This window comes from Oryctolagus cuniculus, chromosome 14 (genome assembly GCF_051225735.1).
Source record: "Oryctolagus cuniculus isolate XC-2025 breed Fujian yellow rabbit chromosome 14, ASM5122573v1, whole genome shotgun sequence".
Taxonomy (NCBI): Eukaryota; Metazoa; Chordata; class Mammalia; order Lagomorpha; family Leporidae; genus Oryctolagus; species Oryctolagus cuniculus.
Genome location: NC_142880.1, coordinates 10,676,677 through 10,686,415, shown reverse-complemented (window position 1 = coordinate 10,686,415; position 9,739 = coordinate 10,676,677).

Genomic DNA, 9,739 nt, shown 5'->3' with positions numbered 1-9,739 from the left:
TCCGTTTCAGAAACAAATCGCTTTCCATTATAATTCAGAGAAATACTCAGGTCCCCAAACGAACCTGAGATTTCAGCTATTCAGCAAAAATTTTATTTGCAAAGCACATGCCTGCTAGCCTGTGAGATTGCAGTTGCTATTCATATGACTGTTGGCAACATTTCATTGTTGGGGTCAATTATGGTCATTTACCATGATGACATAATAACAACTGCAAAAATGTGAAAGCTAAAGTAGGGTTATTATTACTGTTTATAAAGTCTGTGTCCCAGAAGTTTTTGCGAGGAGAGAGAAAAGCTGGAGAGCAGAGATAGCTGACAGCAGTGCTAACCATTCAAATCACCACTGGACTGAACGACTTGCAAGACGGGAGTGTAACAAGAAGCTAACGCCAGCATTGGGATGCATTGCCTGCCTCACATTGAACTGCCTGCCTTTTCCTTGTTGGCATGTCAAACAGAAACACCCCTGCACCCTAGCCCCAGGATGAAGGCAAAAGAAGAAATACAGGCGATGTATTTGTCCAGAGAGAATGGGCCAGCAGCCAATGTCATTCTCTGATATATAGGCGAGGGGGAATTTATTTCCAACTAGTACAAGATTGAGGGGGGCGGTTCCATAAAACTGTAGAGCTTCAACCCAATGAAATAGGGTTAGTAAAATACATAAACTCCGATACAGTGCCGTGAAGTATGCCTCCAGTCACCTGCAATTCACCAATGGCTTCATGATAGATATTCCCAGCACCTGGCAGCTCCTTGTCAGCCGTGACCAGTGTGTGCCTTTAGAGAAGTTCGCCCTGCTTTCCTACTCCTCCCTCTCCCTTTCCACTCTGGGAAGAGGGCTTGTGTGAGTGGTGAGCTTGCTGATTGTGAAGATGCTTAGTGGATCCTATAGCAGATCCCTTGAGTGATAACGCTCCCGTCTCAAGCACCAGCAGGAGACAAAAGCACAGTACTTGTCGAATGAAAAATACAACAGCAGTTGAAAAGACGAAAGGTAATAAAAAAAATCCAACTCAAAAAAAAAAAAAAAAAAAAACAACTTCAGCTCTGATGATGCCGTTTTTTTAAATGGAGGGAAAAAATCACAGTAGGCAGAAAGTGTTATTTTTTTACACTTCATACTTCTGTCAGTGTGATGTTGAACAAGTGCCATTAATCAAGGGCGCTGTTATTCATTAGGCACAGTGATGTACTTGAATTGTTCCTTTAGTATCATTGTTCAAAGCCTCTGGAACAGCTTTAGAGATGAGCTGGAGATTTGCAGCTAGAGTTTACAGCCAGGACTGTAAAAGGACTTTCCCACTATTAGCCAAATGCTAAACACAGCAATAACAGTAATAATACCTTGTGTTTATACTGTGCCTATCTTCTGGAAACTCAAAGCACTCAGTACCAGTAGCATGCTTCTGCAGAAAGCTGCGGGGAGGTGTGACTGTCCTCCGTGCTTTTGGGCCACTGACACTATCTTCGTATTTATAGTGGTCTCTGATGTCTGTGATGAACGTGAAGGGTGGTGGGAGACAGAAAGGAGGGTGGGGAAATGTACATATGGCCCTGGGATTGGATTGAGGAGTTCTCTGTCTCTTCGAAGAACTAAGTCAAAATGAACTTTGTCGCTGTGTTGTGGTTCTGAGGGATGTGTAATAATGTGATGGTTAAATGAGTGTCTCTGGGCATGAGATATGGGTTATAGGATATTGCAATCAGAATGCCTGTCCTGAGGAAATTCACTGGAGGTTCCCAGCCTGCTGGGAGAAGGCAGGCAGACCCCGCAGGCTTTCCGGTGGGTTTTCTGACACCCTGAAGAGGGAAGGGTCACGCTGCTTCTCTGAGTGGCTGGTTTCTGGCTCTGCCCACCTGGCCACATCTGATTGGACCAGGGCTGCCCCAGTCATGTTCCTTCTCCTGCGCTACAGAAAAGGGGTTGTGGGGAATCCAATGAGTTCAATGTGTTTCTGAACTGAAAAGTGACTCACAGCCAGACCCGCAACAACTCTGGCCCAACTCAAAACAGAGTGGGGAGAGGGCAGAGAGCTTTGGTTCTTGATGGAGCTTCTGTTTCTACTCAGATCCTAGTCAAGTCATTTCAGTCTCAATGGCTTATCCAACTAGCTTAAGAATTTTTTTAATTCCTTTATAAATATATGGTCTGTAAGCAAGGTAGGGAAAGTGCCAACGTAACTGCACACAGAAGACTTTGTAAGAGTAAACAATCACTCTTCTTGCACAGAAAACCCCTACTTCCGTATTTCATTTTGTGGTCCTTGGTCCCCACATATATAACACCTTCGGTAGATAGTTCAGCCCAGAAGAGACTATTCAGTGAAGCTTATAACTCAGTTCTAAGAAGGGTGGCAGTTTGCTCTGTGCTTTATTTATCCCTTTCCCTTTGTTTAAATCTGATCCTGTTTTGTTTATATATTTGCATCTTCTGCAAACCAGTGGGTGTTTTTTTTTAATGCAACAATTTAAAAAGGCCTATAGGAGACTGACCTGCCTGTGAGACTCCCTTTGATCCTTGTAGAAAGACAGGCACAACAGAAACTCTCAACACTTGCCATTTGAGCCAGACATTCCAGTCTGAGGTACACACAAGAAGAAATGAATTGTTAAAAAAATGCGTGAATGCAATGCCACATCCCAAAGTTGTTGCTCTTTTGCCACAAGAAAAAGAAGCCACTACTCCAATTCTATTCCTCTGCATGTCTGTTCTTATTCAGGAGATATTCTGGTACTCATAGCTGTATAACAAAATGCAAAAATGGGCATAATACACTCAGAGCAGAAAAACAGCAGTGCTCATAGCAATAAAGAAGCAGCAATGGGCCATTTATGGGCTTCTGCAGGAGAGGGTACCTGCCCACGCTGCCATCCGAGAGGATGTCACAGGGAGGCCTGGCACTTGGGACTCAGACCTTCCCAGTTCTCTAAAAGCAGGACTTGAGATGGCTTATTGAAGCTTGCTAAGGTTGTCTTCTGTCTTCCTTACTTGAAAAATGGAGTTAACAACAGCTACACGTAGGTTGTTGTGACTGAGAAATGAAGTGATGTTCGGTCCATAAAATACAAGGCACTTGGTTGTAAAGAAGGAGGGCCCTACCTATTTTAGGAAGTGTGTTTAATATAGAATCTTCACGGCCACACTAGATACCCCAGTGAGTATATGATGGTATTGAAATTCACCATGTTTTCCCTAGATGGTTTTAATATTTGAAATTTAATGATAAAGCCTCCAAATAGAAGCAAATGAAATGAGATGATCCTGTGCATTTTGCTGCTAAAATAACAGAAGTGTCTTATAAGATTGCTTCCACCCGCAATCCTTCAGTGTGAAAACTAAGGATGCTAAAGATAACAGGACTTCATGGGCAGTGCAGCGACTCCGCCCACTCTCATTGGGGAAAACTCCACCTGCTGCACAATTAAAATCATGCTTCAGCTTGAAAGAGGGTTTCTGCCACAGTTAAGCAGGGCAGCCGTACACTGAAGCAGCTTCTGCAGGTTTCGGTGCACTCACTGGCAGCAAACAAGGCCCAGGGTCTCCCAACAGACTTGAGTTCAGGCAGAATAAAGCCTCCTGTCCTTAGTATTGCAACTACTCCAGGCCTTTACTCCAAGAGCCTGAAACATCAGAGTGGGACTTCGGACGCTACAGATGATGTAGCTCTAACAGAGTCTGAATGTATTCATATTTCCAAGAAGTTTATTCTGTCTCTGAATTTAGGTGACAATTTCCCAAGGAAATCCTGATAAGGTCATCTCTTCAGGAACTTCGATGGGATTTTTACAATTTCTGTCATTCATCTATTGCATTCCTTTCTCTCTCTCTCTCTCTCTATCTGTCTGTCTACATATCTGGTATTTTTTGGAAGGTAATGATATGATGGTGAACAGATGTGACTTTGCTTTATCCTGCTGGAGCAGGGGACTTCCATGTCCTTGACACTTGAGCCCCTGGTCTCTCACCACTAACACCACTGCATGGTTGTGATCACCGAACTTTAATTTCGTATTATGTCCCTGGGGATGAGTGAAATTTCTTTTCGAAAAAAAATAATCTATAAGAAAATGAAAGTCTATTTTTTTTTACTGTGCTAGGGAAGTGTTCTGCACACCACAGGTACTAAAAATGTTTATCAATGTATGAATAAATGAGTTTAGGTGTGGACTGAAAATGCAAATAAGTTAAACAAAAATACAAGTAAAACTTATCCTGAAGATTAAAGGAGTTAATTTTACAACTTATAGTACCAATATAAACAAATAAAAGATACAAAAAGATTTTAATATGTTAATATAGTAAATCCCATGTGATGTCAAAGTTAGGTCTGCTTCCCTATCAAATGTCTGTCACCTATCACCAAAATACTAGCTTCAGTCTAGCTTAACTCATGATCATAAAAATCATTAATGTGGGTTTTTTTATGGCTATTCAGCCTCATGGTACCATGGAGGACATCAGATGAGATATGTTTCTTTCTCTTTGAGTTCAGAACATAACTTAGGGGGATCTCCTCTTCTTTAACTTAATGTGTGTCCTCGGCTCATCAAGCATTTTAATATCCCAAAGGCTAAGGATGCACTGCACATTTATATTCAGGTTCTGATATTTATATATTGTAATGTGCTGGGATCCATATTACTTTCAGTAACACCATCTACTTCTAAAGGGCAAAGTACACAGAATTCCAAATAAGTTCATCTTTTTTTCTTGTTCTCCTTCCTTGAAGAAAGGAGTGGAAAATTGTCAATATTAAGAATTTTAGAGCAAGGAATAACGAAATGCATTTTTATTCCTTGATTCTTCCACTAACTACTTGATATAAGGACTCTTATTTTCATTATTTCAATAATTATTTCTTAATTTGAAATGAATTCTCCTTTTACTCTAATCAGCAGCAACTGTGATCATTAGGATCTGATTAGAAGTGATGGAGAACCCCCAGTTTCCTTCACTGTTTTACAGAATCATAGGACTTTAGAGTGAGAAAGAATCCTAAAGTTTATTTATTCTATAGTTCCCAATGCTATCCATAGAGTGCCTGCCATAAAACATCAAAAACACATAGGACATTAAGAGTACATATTCGGGGCCAGCACTATGGTATAGCAGGTACAGGTGCCTTCTGCAGTGCCGGCGTCCCATATGGACTCTGGTTGAAATCCCTGCTGCTCCACTTCCAATCCAGCTCTCTGCTATGGCCTGATAAAGCAGTAGAAGATGGCCCAAGTCCTTTGGCCCCTGCATCCACCTGGAAAACCCAGAAGAGGCTCCGGGCTCCTGGCTTCAGATCGGCACAGCTCAGGCCATTGTGACCATTTGGGAAGTGAACCAGCAATTGGAGGATATCTCTCTCTCTGCCTCTGCCTCTCTGTAACTCTGCCTTTCAAATAAATAAATAAATCTTAGGGGAAAAAAAGAGTAAATATTCCTGGGAATCACTTGCTTTAGAATAATTGAATCAGAATCTGCAGGTGGGGTCCAGATAGCTGAAAATTCTGATGAGGAGCCCAACTGGGACACTCTTGGATCTGACTATATTGCCAACAGAGCAAGCACCTGTCACATGGACAGAATACATTATACAGGGTTCCCACGGGGAAAAGGTGCTGCCTGCACTAGATACAAAATCAAAAGTAACATTTTCCTAGTTTCATGCTCCTGCTGAAATACCACACTGTTTCATGTAAGAAAGAATTTCTAACTTGTGAGACATCTCCTTGTTGTAGGTAATTTCTGGAAATGTCAGTTTAAATCTACTAAAATCTGTAACAGCATCTTCTTCAAAGCCACTCTATAAAGTGTGTAAAAAAATAATTTTTGTCCCAAGTGGCTTGTCTAGATTGAATTTTATTCTTTTTCCCCAGTGTTGACACTGAAGGAATTTGGTTTTATCACAATCCATCGTGAAGTGATCAAAATTGTCTTCACTGTGATGTTTAAAATTTTTTTCCTACAAATTCTTTAGTTGGTAAGATATTTTGGGCAATAGTACATCATTGAAATTGGTATTGAGCCTCTGTAAAAGCTTACTTTGAAAAACACCTATTGATTTAAGGCATTGAATTCTTCCAAAGGTCATTTGAATAGGCCCATCTGGTCATACCTTCTAGTTGTTTCACTTTTTCAGAGTTAAACAACACTGTGATGAACATCCCACTACATATCAGCTGTGTTATAGTTGTCCCAATTTAAAATGGTGTGACCCAATGTTACTACAAAGTGGTGATGAGAAAAATTAGTTATTGGAGAGGTACAGTATCATGTCACTATGATGGCCTCATAGAATGAGTTAGGAAGTATTTCTTCCTCTTCAATTTTCTGGAAGATTCTGTATACAGTTGCTAGTACTAATTCCTTAGATATTTGGTAGAATTCACCAGTAAAGTCATTTGAGCTTATAGTTTTCTTTGTTTAAAGTTTAATTATAAGTTATATACTTTTACTAGATGCTTTGTTATATATTTTACCCATTTTTAGTATATTTTGTAGTTTGTGACTTTCAAAAAATTATTTAAGTAGTTCCTAGTATTTCTTTTCATCCTTTTCATATATATAAGATCTGCAGTGACATCACCTTGGTAAAATATAATCATGGTATTTTGTGTCTGATTTACTTTTTGTCATGAAAGTCTGGGTAGAAATTTGTTAATTTTGTTAATCTGTTCACAGAATCAGATTTTAGTTTCCTTGTAGATTCTTTTGTATTTCCTATTTTACTAATTTCCTCTTCGATATTTAAAAAGTTTGTTTCTTCTATCACTTCATTATTTATTTATTCTTTTACTTTCTTTTTTAAAAAAGATTTATTTTATTTATTTAAAAGACAGAGTTACAGAGAGAGGTAGAGACAGAGAGCGAGGTCCTTCATCTGCTAGCTCACTCCCCAAATTGTTGCAACAGCCTGAGCTGAGCTGATCTGAAGCCAGGTCTCCCATATAGTTACAGGGGCCCAAGCACTTGGGCCATCCTACGCCCACCCAGGAGTCCCAGTCTCCCACATAGATGCAGAGGACCAAGCGCTTGGGCCATCCTATGCTGCTTTCCCAAGCACACCAGCAGGGAGCTGGATTGGAAGTGGAGCTGCTGGGACTTGAACCGGTGCCCATATGGGTTACCAGCACTGCGGGCTGGGGCTTTAACCTGCTGCACCACTGCACCGGCCCATCTCTTACTGTCTTAAGATTCAAACCAAGATCACTAATATGTGACTTTTCTCCTTGTCTATTATAGCTATTTAATGCTGTAAGTTCTCCTAGGTCTGGGGTCAGCACACCTTTTCTGTGAAGGTCAAACAGTAAATCTTATAGGCATTGCAGACCCTACAATCTCAGCTGCAATTATTCAACCTTGTCATTGTAGAATAAGGCAGCTATGGACAATAAGTCAAAAGTTAGTTTGACTATGTTCCGATAAAACTTCAATCACAAAAGCAGTTAAGTGGGCTAGATTTGTTCCATGGGCTGTAGTTTATCAACTCCTATTTCAAGAACTTCTTTAGCTGTCTCCAACAAATTTTCCATTTTTATTCAGCTAGAAATGGTAATTTTCCTTTTTACCATGGTTTTCTAAAAAAGTATGTTATTTAGCTTTCAAATATTTGGAAAATTTAGCAGATATATTTCACTGATTGATCCCTAATGCAGTTCTACTGTGGTCAGAGAAAATACCCTGACTAGATTTCTTGATACTTCTATTATGGCCCAGAAAATGAGCTATCTTGATAAATGTCCTATGTTTGTTGTGAAAGATTGTATATTCTGCTTTGTCAAGTGGAGTGCCTTATAAATATTAGGTCAACTTGGTTGATAGTGCTTTTCAAGTCTTCTAAAGACTTATTGATTTTCTGTCTTCTTATCCTACAATTATTGATAGAGGGTTATTTAAACTTTTAACTACAGTTATGCATTTGTCTATTTCTTCTTGCAATCTTAAGATTTTTGCTTCTTGTATCTTGAAACTCTTTCCTTTCTGTATGGAAAATTCCTTTAACATTTTTTGTGGTGCACATCTGCTGATGATAAAATTTTTTTGGCTTTTATAGGTCTGAAAATAATGTTTACTCATGTTCCCATTTGAAATGTGGTTTCACTCGGTGTAGAATCCTAGACTGACAGTTTTCTTTTAATTGCATCAATACTTTAAAGATGCTACCACATTATCTTCATACTTGCCTTGTTTCTGAAAAGATATTTGTCATCTTTGCGTCTATTCTTGTGTTTATAACATATCCTTTCGTTTTAGCTTTTTATTACTGACTTTGAGTAGTTTAGTTATGTGCCTTGGTGTAGTTTTCTTCTTGTTTGTTGTGCTTATGGTTCATTGACAATCTTATATTTATCAGTTTAAGTTTTTACCATATTTGGAACTTTCAGCTACTGCTTCTTTCAATATTTTTTTCTCATTCCCCTCTTCTCTTTGAAGACGCCAATTATGTTTATAAGCCTGCTTTGTTCTCCTGAAGGGCATTGATGGACTGTGATCCTATTGTCTCTGTTTCAGTTCAGATAGTTTCTATTGTTTGTCTTCAAGCTCATTAATTAACCCTTCTGCAATATTAGCTCTGTTGCTATTTCATCTGGTGTACTTTCTATTACATACCTGTGGGGAGCAATCCGGACTAGACTAAGTTACTCGAATTAGGACTTATTCTGTGCATCTGCTCTCCCACAATATGGCGCTGGGAGAGAAGTAAACAGCTTCCGCACAGCTGCCTCCAGTTCAACTGATGGACTGTAGGACTTGCTCCTGATTGGAGAGCAGCGTGCTCGGCGTGTGGGCGGCCGAGTTGGGATTGGCGGAGGAGGACCATAAAGGAGGAGAGAAACGGCATGCACCAGGGAACATCTATGGGGAACATCTAAGGGAACCCGTGCAGCCCCCCAGAGAGCCGGCCGGCGGTGTGCCGCTCCCCTGCGGAAGTGGGGAATGCGGCCAGGGGGAACTGCCCTTCCACGGAGGTGGAAGGGATAGTAGCCAACCCGGGAAGAACCAGCAGCAAACCCGGGGAGGGCCGAGCAGATGAAAGAACAGCGCAGGGTCCTGTGTCGTTCCTCCACGAAGAGGGGGAGCGACATAATGGTGCCGTGACTCGGATAGGAAACCTAGCTCGGATAGGAAACTTAGGACGGATATGAAACTTAGGAGGGAAGAAACGGGAAGAAACGGGAAGAACTAGGGAAAATATCAGAGAGAGAAACTAGCAAACAGCCTAGGGAAAAGCCGGACGAAAAGGGTGCCGGAAGAAGCTATTGAAAGCCTAGGCATAGACTCGGATACGGACTACAGGGGGAAGCTGGGAGAAATCTCTAAGGTCGAAAGCGAAAGTGAAAGCTAGAACAAACAGACTCAGATGCGGACTGTGGGGAGAGGCCAGGAGAAATGAGGGAGGAATATCGTTGGAAGAAAACTTAGGGAAACATACCGGGTAGAGAAAAATGTTAGGGAAATTGAAGCCGCGGGGGGCAGGCCGAGGCGGAGACGAAAGCCACTTTGGGGTTCTCAAGTTAGCCCGGGAATAGGGGGCGAAAAGTTGAAACCAGAAGCTGAGACGCAAGCCAGGTTGGGATCCGTCTGATTAGCCCGGGGAGCAAAGGACGGGAAGCCAAACCGTGGGGCGGAGACGTACGCTGGGTTGAATTCGCCAGGCTAGCCCGGGGAACTTGGATTGAATGCTAGTGGCGGAGACGCAAGCTACGCTGTGTTACTCGCGGAAGCCGCCGCGTGCAGAGAG